The sequence below is a fragment of the Carcharodon carcharias genome, chromosome 10, assembly GCF_017639515.1.
Source record: "Carcharodon carcharias isolate sCarCar2 chromosome 10, sCarCar2.pri, whole genome shotgun sequence".
NCBI classification, from domain to species: domain Eukaryota; kingdom Metazoa; phylum Chordata; class Chondrichthyes; order Lamniformes; family Lamnidae; genus Carcharodon; species Carcharodon carcharias.
The window spans coordinates 159615443-159629662 of NC_054476.1; the positions used below are offsets into that span (position 1 = coordinate 159615443).

Genomic DNA, 14220 nt, shown 5'->3' on the forward strand with positions numbered 1-14220 from the left:
AGACTTCCTTCTGTGTATTTAACATTGTTAGATATCACAAAATTCCAGCATTACATAATTTAATACAAAGATGACTGCACGTTTTGTGATAAAGATCAATTTTTAAATTGTCTTCAGGCTTTAAGGTGTTACTTGTGAAGTTTGTCTACATGGCTTTTATATCTTATCAGCTGAAGAATCTACATAAAGCAGCTGTTCACGTACAGTGGTCATCTAGCACTAGCACTAGGACTAGCAGACCTAGTCGTGAATTTAACAAGATGTGCAACCTCCTGTTGATGCACATTTCTCTGCCTATGGGTGTACTTCGGTGTTTTGAAAATCTCCGTTGCATTCACTAAATGTTCATTATTACAAAGTTTTCAGTTTGAATCTAACTTTTTGTTAATAGTGTGTTATTTGTATTTCAAAGTAGTCTATGATAAACCGGTGTTGTGATTACACTTTGAAATCCAAACATAAATTGAAGCGAGCATTTTGATTTCAGAAGTCAGACATTTTAGTAGTGAGGGGTTTGCCTGCCTGCACCTTCAGAGACTAAAGTTCAGTCGGCTCTTTTAAGAGTAGAATAGATTTTCCAGTCTTCTTGTATATTTGTCAAGAATGTAAAATTAAGATATATCCTTTTAAGGAATATTATAGAAATATATATTATATATAGTGTGTGTAGTGTGTATGTGTATATATATATATGTGTGTGTATATATGTATATTTTTTACACATTTCCAGTAATATGATCATTTGAGACTATCTGACCACCCTGGATTATGACATGTAGATTATTAGTTTAATCAGATAGACCGGTAATGTACAGGCACAGAAGTATTTGATTTTCCAATGTTTCAACAAGTTTATCCAGTGAGCAATTAGCAAATGAAAGCTAAGAAAGTGCATGTGCTTCAATCCCTAGTCCGTATTTGCTGATCTCAACTAAGGATAGGGATGGGGGGTGTGCAACAATTGACATTATAGCTTTTAAGTTAGGAAGGGAGAAACCATTCCCACTTTCCATTGTTATTCAGTGAAACATGGAAGTTTGTGTGTAGAAACTTTTCTCAATTTCTCGTGAGTGGAAGGAAAAGAATTCCAATCATATTAACATTTGTTATGTCGGTGCTCTTCAGAGAGTTGGAGCATTCTAAATTGTTAAGTATTTGAGTTAACTGCAAGGTTCCCTCCCCTGGAACAGTACTTGTGCATCCTTGCCCTATAGCTGTGATATTGTCGTGTTGACCAGTCTATCCTCCAAAAAAATGTATATATCGGATTGTCAACTCATGATGGACAATTCCAGCATTTCTTGCTAGGCAATCATAAGCAAAATACTGCACATGACGGAAACCTGAAATAAGAAACAGAAAATGCTGGAAGTACTCAACAGGTCAGACAGTACCTGTGGCGAGAGAAGCAGAGTTAATGTTTCAGGTCAATGACCTTTCATCAGAACTCCATATGCATCATATAGTTTTACTTTTGATTTGGTGAAACGTGGTTTTCTGAATCAATTGAGGGCGTTTTTTTTATATAAAGTTGATATCATGCAGTCATAAGCAAAGTACTGTAAAAAGAGAATCCAATATAAATCAATGTGTGTCTGCTAGAACATGGGAGTTAAACTGGAATATAATACTTAGGCAATTGGTAAAGTACCTACACATTGATAATTTAATTATTGTCTTGGTGTAACTGCTTTGGCATGAAATAAAGCTGGTTCTGAAATGGCAAGCATCATAAAGACAGTAAGAGTTAAATGCTGTGCAGAAGACAATAATTCCAGAGATGTTAATATCATCCTTATGTGATATGGCAGTAGATTTAGGATAAATAATTAGGGATTAAAGAGGTATTGCTGACTATTAATTGATCTACTTTGAGAGTCAGAGAGAAAGATTGGAAGTGTTTTCCTTAAAGAACAAGATGAATTGGGTGGAGTCCATGATAAGTCATCTGACCTATGTAGCTAATACCAATGTCAACTGATTAATAATTACTGTATTATAGAGACTTTGAATTTCTGTTGGCAAGGTAGAATTTGCTGTTCTTCCATTTCTCATCAAAATTCTGAGTTCTCAGTTAGGTGTACAAATGCTTGATATTATTGTAACATGTTCCTCATATTAAGAATGCATTAACCTAGTTAAAGTAACAGATGGAGGAACCTCATATGAATGTGTTAAATATATGTGTGTCAGTGTTACTGACAATCTAGGCTTAGGCATCGGACAACATTATAATAGACAGTCACATAATTGGAACTATTATAACTCCATGTGACTAAACTGATTTTATTAATATTGTTAATCAATTATTATTTGGGGATGGGACAGTTTGCTGCTGTGAGTTATTTTTTAATGTGTTTCTGAGGAAAATTAGCACAATGAAGAAAGCGCCTTCCAGAATATTTTTATTGCACATTCCCAATATGCTGTGTTAAGTCTGGTAACTTTCACAGCCTTAGCAGCAATGTTGATAAGTGCACGTGTTGTATATAAGGAAAATGTCCTTATGCATTTTCTATGGCTTTACCAATACTAGACAGAATCAGGAGGGTGAGACAAATTCATCACAGATCTGTACACTCTAGGGCTATATTTTCTCCATATACATGTAATTGCATCGTAAACCCATTTATCAAAGTAAAAGCAAAATACTGCAGAAGCTGGAAGCCTGAACTAAAAACAGAAACATTAAAAATGTATTCTTCTTTCTGTTTTCCCCAACACCAGCACAGCAACCCACCACCCCCCCCCCCACCCCAAACCCCCCCACTGGCCCCACCACACAGGGCCATTTTTGTCACTTGTTTCTACGTTTTGATTTCACAGAGCGCTGGCCCTTGTTCTGCTATTAATGCATTCTGCTCTTATCGTTATGCCATTATCAGCACCTTCTTTAATCTTTAACCCTACCATTAACACTCCCTTCGTCCTGTATCCTGTATTCTCCTGAGGGGAGAATTTTGTCCCTGTTTGACAGGTGTGGGCGCAGGCGGGACCACAGCCGATCGCCACCCGCGATTGGCTGCACACCACCATTTTACACAGGCGGGCCAATTAATCTACAAAAATTTTAATAAAAACAAAAAAACATTTTAAAGACATGTCCCCTCATGTGATAGTGTCACATGAGCTGGGACATGTCAATGAATTTTGTTTAAAATTTTGATTAAACTTTAAAAACTTTCATGAAACCTCATCCCACTCGTGGCAGCTCAGTTAAGTATTTTAATTGATATTTAAATGGCCTTAATAGGCCTTTGACAGTTTGGCGGCCGCGCAACCAACTCCAGTGCAGGCCCGCTGAGCTGAATATCTGAATGACGCACGGCGATTTTGGGACACAGACCTGACATCACTGCGTGTCATTTTACCCAAAGATTCTGCCCCATGACATCTTTGTTGAATTTGTCCTTAGCTCTCATCTATCCCTGACCTACTATTTTGCTCCACCTGCTCCATCCCCCCTTAACCAGTATAAAATCCATCACAGCTCTATTTCCTTTTAGCTCTGAAGAAGTCATACGGACTGGAAGCGTTAACTCTGTTTCTCTCTCCACAGATGCTGCCAGACCTGCTGAGTTTCTCCAGCATATTCTGTCCCCATTTATCAAGGATTGTGTTTAGAATTTTGTCACACAAAGCACAAAGGGGGAAACTTTGCCATATGGTGGCTTAGATATGGATTGGTCTGTCAGAAGACGCTGAATTTCACCAAAAAACATAGTTTATCCCATCAAATTCAGCTCCGTGGTGGAACAATAAATTCTCAACTTTTGCAATGTACTGTTAGCTCCCATTGACATAAAATCATTAGCAGTGATGATATTGTGCCCCTGCTAGTCTCCAAATCTCTATTCTGCACTGTTAGGAGCCAACTTTGAAAATACTATGAGTTTGCGTCTGTTTTACAAAGCCAGGACTTTTTAGCTATTGCTCTACACTGTATTCTCAGTCCCAAACACTAATAAACGATGTGACTGAAATTGTTGCAGTCATTCACAGTATCGATGTTTCAGTGGTCTTAAGAGGGGAAGTCTTGAACCTACTTAGGGGATTCCCACCATGACGGACAAAATATCTGAAGGGGTCTGAAATCCACTTCTAGTACCTGTAAAAGTGTTAAAGTGCCCTCCACATTTGTGGCCACACCAAATGAAATCGAGTCAAAAACCTTTTTTTTCAAAACTAATGAAGAACATCCGATGACTAACATAAATCAATGTATCACTCTTGAAAATCAGCTTTAGTTTCATTGATAACAAACACCCAAAAGACCACACTCTCAGTTTTATATTCAATGAGTTCTCACTTGTGAAATTTAAACTGATTCAACAACGCTACATCATGAAGACATTTTTCACATAAATTCCCTATGAGTGAAGACAAAGTTGCCCAAAAATGTATCAAGCACTTAAAAAGTTGCAGGTTTATATTTATGAAACTTCAAGAGGTTTCAGCTCTTTGAGGAAGTTAAATGAAACCCTGAGAAAACCATCCTTGAGACTGGATTGTTTGTGCCTTTCCATGGTTGACTGTCTTATGAGTACTTTCATTGTTATGCAGTTGTAACTTTTTAAATGCAATTTAGTTGCCTACTACTCCTCTTCCTAGATCCCATAGTGACCCATCCCTGGATCTCTGCTTGATCAGACTAATGTAACCAGTTTGTAGAGTCAAACCTCTGTCTTATCACCATGGTACAGTGCATTAGAGCAGCATCTCATACGCTATGTTCTCTCCGAATGCTGGTCATTTAGAGCAATCAAGCCAGTAATAATGACACAACAGGAGATGAGTACTGACCAGGCAATTGTGATAATTATTGTTGATATCAATGCATGTGTTTTATTGAAGTTGGAAGTATATTAACCGTAATTCATAACTGATGCGAATGGAGAATCATTTCATAAGGCTTTATTGTTTGCTACCTGGTACCTGACAGGTATACAATTAATGTAAGAAGCACAGGCTTTTAAGGAATTGTGCTTTTGAATATACTGTCTCTATTTCCCTAAAGGGAAATTGTTACAACTATTAAGGAGAATGAAGAGATATGTATTATTATTATCATGGGTGATATCATGTACTAAGCAAATTCTGTCACTGCAATCTGGTTAGCAAGTGAATGAGAAGAGATTTGGATTTATTTATAACCTATAATTTATTACTATGGGACTACATAGTAAGACTTTAATTTATTATAGTAGTTAGGATTGAATCAGAGCAATGTCACACAAAATTTCAGATTAAGTAGCAGCCGTAAACTTACTGAAGCCATCTCTAACTTCATTATATTCAGACATATAAATAAAGTCATAGATGACAACTTGCATTTATATACAACCTTAAATGTAGTGAAATGTCCCAAGGCACTTAGAATACTCTCATAGAAAGATATAATAAAGAAATTATTTGCAGCTGTAAAACAGGAGTACATTATTTAAAAGCTTACTACAAACAAATATTATGGGATATTTTTACATTTCTGAAATGTAAGTTAGCATTGGTTGTTTTACCCAAAATGCAGAAAAAAATCCAGTGCAAATAAAAGTCAAGTTTCACATTACATAGCTCATTAGAAAAAAAAATATGTTTGGCCAAATATACCAATCATTTAAGAATATGCACCATTAGCGACAGTTTTATCCCCTGAACAAACAGCACAACCAATCTTGCTATTTAATGTTTTAAAGGGAGTTACTGTGCGTTGAATTAGTGAAAGTCTCGATTTGTGCATCACTGTCTCAATTAAAAGCTATTTTTTTTGCAACACAATCGGTATTTTTTTGTGGTATTGCAGTCAAATACAGGGTTAATTGTGCTGTATGTTTGTGGATAAAACTGATGGCAATGATATATAGAAGTGGTTTATATGACCTGGCTACATAACCAAATGCAGCGAGCTCTTCAGATGTGTAACGTATTACTTGATTTTGGCATAAGAGCTGAAAAGTAAATTTGCTGAACACCTTTGCAGTAACAGGAATACATTGCCTTTTTCAGAATTTAGAGAATAAATGTTCAACTTGCTACTCAGGTGTAAGGATAGTATTGCAGATCAGCCACACCTTACAGAGACTGCCAGTGATCTGAATGGAGATAAAAAATGGTGCTTTCTGTAATGGGAGGCTGATTCATGCCATTGGGTTATAAAACTGATGTTAAGTTGAAAATCTGTTTAAAAAAAAAAGAGATTTTATAACTCATTGAGTTGCAGGACGCAGGAATCTGGCTCTGCCTGCCTAATGTAAGAAGCACAGGTTTTTAAGGAATTGTGCTTTTGAATATACCTATTACCTTAAAAAGAAACTGGTGCCACTACATCATTATTATTATGGTAATGTCACGTACAATGCAAATTCTGTCACTGCAATGTGGTTGGCAAATGAATGAGAAGAGGTTGGCATTGGATATAGAAACGCATATATGTCATGGAGATCTTTAGCTTATACCATCTTGATTCATGGCCTGAGATGTGCCTTGTTAAAATGATATCTTTCTTTGTTTCTTGACAGAAACCTGTGCAGCCTGTGGACGATCCCTATGGTGCAAATGCTGTCATTGCATTTGGGACTTTCTCTGTCCCAGTAGCAGACATGTACCCTGAAAGTACACATTCAGAGTAAGTATAGCTGCTGTATGTTTTGTGGTGTTGCCTTCAGAATTGCAGTATAGTTTTGTAAAATGCATAGAAACAAGTTCACTAAGCTTAGAATTTCTCATCTTACTCCTTGCAATTACCCCCATTTCTCCTGAAGCTGGTTAATTGTGCTCAAAGTCATCTGTACAGTATTCCATATATCATGCAAATGACCATTCTTCATGGGTGAACTTAGACCTTTTTTCGTGAGTCTGTGTGTGTTTATGAAGATTCCCTCAGAGCTGAGTCCAAACCTTTCCTCATATCCATGTGCATGCACTTTCTAGCAGAAGTCACAATATGATGATCAAGAGCAAGAACCCTGTTTGATTTCTCCTTCCTCTCCCTCATTATTACCTCAAATGTTTACTGTTCCAGCCCCTGTCGGCAGCTAACTAAACACAAACTGAAGACCAAACCAGGTATCTTCCTGGTTTGAGATTTAAACCCCATATCCTATCCTGCATCAAGTCTGGTTATTTCTGCTTCTATCATAACAAACACCTCTGCCCTTACTTACTCCCACAGCCAACGATCTTATCCATACATTTGTGACATACAAACTCAACTTCTGCAATATTCATCTTTCCAGCCACCCATGCTCCACCTTACATAAACTCTAACATGTCTGAAACACCACTAAGCACATGCCAGTGTCACACTAACACCTAACTACCTAGAACATCAGTCCTCATAGATATAACCTGGCTGTCTTCCAATTCATTTGATCCTCATTTATCATTTCCTCCATTGCCTCGAGCTAATCTAACTCCACATTCTCCTCCAGCCCTATGTCCCAACCTGGACACTCAAGTCTTCTGAGTCAGGCCTCCTGTGCCTCACCCTCTCCCAACTTTCCACCATTGGACATAGAATCTTAAGCCATCTCAGCTCTATTCTCTGGAATTCACCCCAATCTCTTAACTTCCAGCTTCAAAAGCTTTATTTTCAACTACACCTTTGATCATATTCCTTTAAGGGGAGATGATAGTACAACATTGCTGGAGTAATAATCCACGGCAGCTGGTGGAATTTTAACTCAGTTAATAAAAATCTGGAATATAAAGCTAGTCTCAGTAATGGGACCATGAAACTAGCTTCAATCATGGTAAAATCCCACCTGGTTCACTAATGTCCTGTCGGGAAGGAAATCTGCCACCCCCCTCCCTGGTCTGGCCTACATGTGATTCCAGACCCACAGCAATGTGGTTGACTCTTAAATGCCCTCTGAAATGGCCTAGCAAGACTTGGAGTTCAAGGGAAATTGAGGAATGACAACAAATGCTGGCCTTGCCAGTGATGCCCATGTGCCATGGAAGAATAAAGGAGAAATAGCACCAGTCCTTCCATTGCTAGATATCTGCGTCTCTTTCTGTTATGTGCTTCATTGGAGTGAGTGTTCACTATATCAAATGAGCTACATAAATGTTAATAGAATCATAGCATTATAGAATGGTTACAGCAGAGAAGGAGGCCATTTGGCCCATCATGAGCATGCTGGCTCTCTGTAGGAGCAATGCGCCTAGCCCCACTTCCCCACCTTTTCCCTGTGGCCCCCCCCAAATCTTGTTTGTCATTAAATTACAGATTTTTACTAACTGAACTTAGATTAGTAGGAGACTAATTAGATTAAAGGAGACTTCAATATCTTTAAAAAAAATCTTTGTTTAAACGTTAAATGCTGATGATTTTATCTATCCTAAAGATGTTGCGAATCTCGACCATGAAAGATAGCTGCAGCAACTCAGGAATACCTGAGTTAATGGCTTTTTCCTCTATTGTTAATTTCCTTTGTACAGTTAGGCCGAGGGACTCCACCAACTCCAATACTTTTTTAGTCTACTGTTGGAATAACAACAACAGGTCCGACGGACAGTAAAATTAATCCTAATTCTCTGTATTTGATGTTTAAAAAGGGAAATAGATGGTGAGTGTCACTGTTTACATGAAACTGTTGAACAATGGTTTCACTACTAGGCAGCTGTAAAGAATGGGTATTTGTGTTAGTAGCATATTATCTACTTTCACCAGTGAATAGAGAATTAAGTTAAGGAACATTAAGGGAGATAGTTTTCACTTTTGGAGATTGTGTAAAACATAGGTGATTAGCTCAGTTTCCCTTTGTACAACTCTCCTAATTTTCAATCTGTTAACTCCAATAGAAAATAAAATGAGGAGAATTGACAGGGAGATGGAAGTAGGTTCAATAATAACTTTCAGAAGCGAATTGGATAAATACTTAAAATCGGAGGAAAAAATATGCAGGATTATAGGGAAAGAGCAGCATAGTGGGACTAACTTTCAAGGAGAGGGCACAGGTATGATCAGTCAAATGGCCGCCATTTGTGCTGCATTAGCCTTGAATAGGATCTTGTTTTGGGAAGATATTTCAGGCAGTGGTAATTCCTGAGACAGTCAGTGAAACATTTCCAGAGTTACAAATTGCTCAACAGGAAAATTCATCCTCAGTGTCAATTATTGACATTTCCATGGTGGTTCGGGACAACTCCATCAAAAATTTAATTTATTTCTGATACATGTGATTGATACAATGCTGTCACCACATCAGCGATCCTTGATGTGTACCACTTTTTTTTACAAACCCTGGGTAGATTTTCCGCCCATTTCTCAATCATTTAACCAAGCTGATACAGCTGTCTTAGAGTAGAAATTTGGCTGAACAATTTGTTAATAATAATCAGTACAAAATGAGCATTGCATTTCAATTCTAGAGCACCAACAGTTGGAATTCCTGAAACCGAGGAAGAGAATTCTGCATCTTCGGCAGTACCAGTGTAACAGGTTAGTCTTCAACTTTTCACACTTTTAATTCCACTGATTTGTGACTGTGTTCAAGACTAAAAAGATCCACCAAATTGCTAACAGCAATGAAAGAATCAGAGAATGATCTAGGATTGAGCACTTGTCAAAATAAGCACTGCTGGTAACAAGAACATCTCTCTTTTAACAACAGAAGATGCTGAAAGAGACTCAGGAGGTTATGGCAGCATCTGTATTGAGAGGGGAACAGATTTAATGGCCTGGATTTTCACTGCTTCAGGATGAAATGGCGGGTGGGTTCTGATTCTGGGATTTCTGACCCCATTCCCGGGCTGTCTGATTTTCAGGAGTAAAAATATAAAAACAAAAAACTGCGGATGCTGGAAATCCAAAACAAAAACAGAATTACCTGGAAAAACTCAGCAGGCCTGGCAGCATCGGCGGAGAAGAAAAGAATTGACGTTTCGAGTCCTCATGACGCTTTGACAGAACTAGGTGAATCCCAGGAAGGGGTGAAATATAAGCTGGTTTAAGGTGTGTGTGTGTGTGTGTGTGTATGTGTGTGTGTGTGTGTGTGTGTGTGTGTGTGTGTGTGGGGGGGGGGGGTGCGGTGGTGGGGGTGGGAGAGAAGTGGAGGGGGGGTGTAGTTGTAGTGACAATCAAGCAGTGATAGAAGCAGATCATCAAAAGATGTCACAGACAACAGAACAAAAGAACACATAGGTGTTGAAGTTGGTGATATATAACTAAACGAATGAGCTAATCAAGAATGGATGGTAGGGCACTCAAGGTATAGCTCTAGTGGGGGTGGGGGGAGCATAAAAGATTTAAAAATATTTTAAAATAATGGAAATAGGTGGGAAAAAGAAAAATCTTTTTAATTTATTGGAAAAAAAACAAAAGGAAGGGGGAAGAAACAGAAAGGGGATGGGGATGGAGGAGGGAGTTCAAGATCTAAAGTTGTTGAATTCAATATTCAGTCCGGAAGGCTGTAAAGTGCCTAGTCGGAAGATGAGGTGTTGTTCCTCCAGTTTCTGTTGGGCTTCACTGGAACAATGCAGCAAGCCAAGGACAGACATGTGCGCAAGAGAGCAGGGTGGAGTGTTAAAATGGCAAGCGACAGAGGGAGGTTTGGGTCATTCTTGCGGACAGACCGCAGGTGTTCTGCAAAGCGGTCGCCCAGTTTATGTTTGGTCTCTCCAATGTAGAGGAGACCGCATTGGGAGCAACGAATGCAGTAGACTGAGTTGGGGGAAATGCAAGTGAAATGTTGCTTCACTTGAAAGGAGTGTTTGGGCCCTTGGACAGTGAGGAGAGAGGAAGTGAAGGGGCAGGTGTTACATCTTTTGCGTGGACATGGGGTGGTGCCATAGGTGGGGATGGAGGAGTAGGGGGTGACGGAGGAGTGGACCAGGGTGTCCTGGAGGGAACGATCCCTACGGAATGCCGACGGGGGGGTGAAGGGAAGATGTGTTTGGTAGTGGCATCATGCTGGAGTTGGCGGAAATGGCAGAGGTCCACCCCTCCATCATTTTCACGTGGTCCATCTCTGACACTTCCCTTCCCTTCCTTGACCTCGCTGTCTCAATCTCTGGTGATAGACTGTCCACCAATATCCATTACAAGCCTACCAACTCCCACAGCTACCTTGACTACAGCTCCTCACACCCCGCTTCCTGTAAGGACTCCATCCCATTCTCTCAGTTCCTTCGCCTCCGTCGCATCTGTTCTGATGATGCTACCTTCAAAAACAGTTCCTCTGGCATGTCCTCCTTCTTCCTTAACCGAGGTTTTCCACCCACGGTCGTTGACAGGGCCCTCAACTGTGTCCGGCCCATCTCCCGCACATCCGCCCTCACGCCTTCTCCTCCCTCCCAGAAACATGATAGGGTCCCCCTTGTCCTCACTTATCACCCCACCAGCCTCCGCATTCAAAGGATCCTCCTCTATCATTTCCGCCAACTCCAGCATGATGCCACCACCAAACACATCTTCCCTTCACCCCCACTGCCGGCATTCTGTAGGGATCGTGCCCTCCGGGACACCCTGGTCCACTCCTCCATCACCCCCTACTCCTCAATCCCCACCTATGGCACCATCACATGGCCACGCAAAAGATGTAACACCTGCCCCTTCACTCCCTCTCTCCTTACCGTCCAAGGGCCCAAACACACCTTTCAAGTGAAGCAACATTTCACTTGCATTTCCCCCAACTTAGTCTACTGCATTCGTTGCTCCCAATGTGGTTTCCTCTACATTGGAGAGACCAAACGTAAATTGGGCGACCGCTTTGCAGAACACCTGCGGTCTGTCCGCAAGAATGACCCAAACCTCCCTGTCGCTTGCCATTTTAACACTCCACCATGCTCTCTTGCCCACATGTCTGTCCTTGGCTTGCTGCATTGTTCCAGTGAAGCCCAACGCAAACTGGAGGAACAACACCTCATCTTCCGACTAGGCACTTTACAGCCTTCCGGACTGAATATTGAATTCAACAACTTTAGGTCTCGAACTCCCTCTTCCATCCCCACCCCCTTTCTGTTTCTTCCCCATTCCTTTTGTTTTTTTTCCAATAAATTATATAGATTTTTCTTTTTCCACCTATTTCCATTATTTTTAAATCTTTTATGCTCCCCCCACCCCCACTAGAGCTATACCTTGAGTGCCCTACCATCCATTCTTAATTAGCACATTCGTTTAGATAATATCACCAACTTCAACACCTATGTGTTCTTTTGTTCTGCTCTTTGTGACATCTTTTGATGATCTGCTTCTATCACTGCCTGCTTGTCCCTACAACCACACCCCCCCCTCCACTTCTCTCCCTCCACCCAACCCACCCCCCCGCCCCCCCCCCCTCCCCCCCACACACACCTTAAACCAGCTTATATTTCACCCCTTCCTGGGATTCACCTAGTTCTGTCGAAGGGTCATGAGGACTCGAAACATCAACTCTTTTCTTCTCCGCCGATGATTTTCAGGAGTGCCTTTTAGGGGATCAGAGAGGTTCCTGTCAAAAGCCCACATCTGGCACTCCAGGCCTTGCTGGCTCCACTGTGGATATGGACATCTCCTACTCCTCTGCAATTTTCATGGAGTTGGGCCAGGTTTTTAAAGAGTTGTTGTTCATGGTACCTCGGAGGAGCTGTGAACCTTAGTCTGCATGAGGTGACGTTTTAAAAGATAAGTTCAAAAGGTGCTCCTCGTGCCCCCATTGCTAAGCTCTGCCCTTCCACTCACATCCTGTGACCCTTCATGGCCCCATGCCAAGATCTGTCTTTCCTCCCACCCCCTGGTCCCAAATGCCCCCTATGCCAAGCTCTGCCCTTCCAAAAGAAAAGTGATCCATTCATAGCTTTCTACTATTTGGGAATAAGAAGTCATTTCACCACAAGCCAATTAAAGTGTCCATCATCCAGGCCCTTTAAAGCATCAATAACAAAAATCACAAACCCTTGAAGCCACTTAACTTGTGTAAAAAAAAATTGTGGAATTGGCATCAGAGATTAGAGAGCCTGGGATGTCAATCAAACAATGTTTTTTCTGGGGTGAAGGAGCTTCAACAAGCTTAATGGATGTCTGGGCCCTCAAGACAACTCATCACGTATGAAGTTGATACCGAAAAGGTATCAGAGCGGGTGATTAAACTGGATGTTCACTGGTAGGGAGCTGCTAACACAGACTCCATCTGACAGCTTTGTTGTGGAATATTAATGGGCTGCATCTTCCAGTCGGTGAGGGGGGGGTGGGACCAGCTCGCCGACGTGTAAAATGGCACAGCGTGACATTGGGTGTGTGTCCCCAAGTCACCCCGCGTCATTTAGATTTTCAGTTCGGCGGGCGCGCAGCCGAGTTGGCTACACACCCGCCAAACTGTCAACGGCCACTTAAGGCCATTAAAAAGGTGATTAAACCAATTAATGGAGCTGCCCGTCCAACCTTACAGCCAGGCGGCCTTCATAAAACACACGAAACCTCATCCATGGGCAGGATGAGGTGTCATGAGGGATTTAAAATGTGTATAAAATGTTTAAGTATAAGAAATTGGCACTTAGCCTCAACGAGATCTGCGCACTCTTTGGCGGGCATGCGTGAAAGAGCGCATTCCCGGCTCAGGGAATCATACCCCAAGCACCCCCCCCCCACCGCCCGCACAGGGAGCGCATAGCGCTTCCGAGTGGACGTCACGTAAAATGGCGGCGCAACCCCAACAGGGGGCGCTGACCAGGAAACCACCCACTCGCGCCCGCTCCCGCACATACCCCCTGAGGGGGGTGGGATGGGAAATGCTCCCCAATGAGTTTAACATTTGGGAGGAAAAAGCTCTTCTTGTTATTCAAGAAGGTGTTATATTGCAAAGCACAACAACAACAACAATTACCCCTGAATGTGGATTGAAAATTATTTTCAAACCATTTGTAATTCTTCTTCTTCTGCTCGAAGGCAGCTCTGACCAACAGTGTCACAACCTCTGCCCCAGGTAGGGTAAGGAGGAGGTCCCAAATCAACCCCTGCCAGAACAGGGACTGAACCCCATGCTGTTGGCACCAATCGGTTCCATACAAGACTCCCAGCCAACTGAGCCAATCATGCGCCCCCCCCCACCACCCCCTTACTGATTGCTGTGGCAACATACGCTCTTACACGCATGTTGTGGCCTGATAGAGGCTCCAATTACTCTCCAACACATGGCTGACCCGGAATCCCTGCTCTCACCGCCTGCCATTGGCGCGAGTTGGAAGGTATACAGGCTGATACTCAACCATTTTGGCTGTGTTATGAGCGCACCTTCCTTGGCC

General features: G+C 41.5%; 1 long non-coding RNA gene across 1 annotated transcript in view; it reads left to right on the plus strand.

The window, feature by feature from the left end:
- LOC121283359 overlaps positions 1-14220 on the plus strand; it is a 74508-nt gene that overhangs the window by 47526 nt on the left and 12762 nt on the right. Inside the window, exons 2-3 of the long non-coding RNA XR_005944239.1 lie at positions 6516-6622; positions 9373-9442. This is a non-coding gene — a long non-coding RNA (uncharacterized LOC121283359). The remainder of the gene's footprint in view (positions 1-6515; positions 6623-9372; positions 9443-14220) is intronic.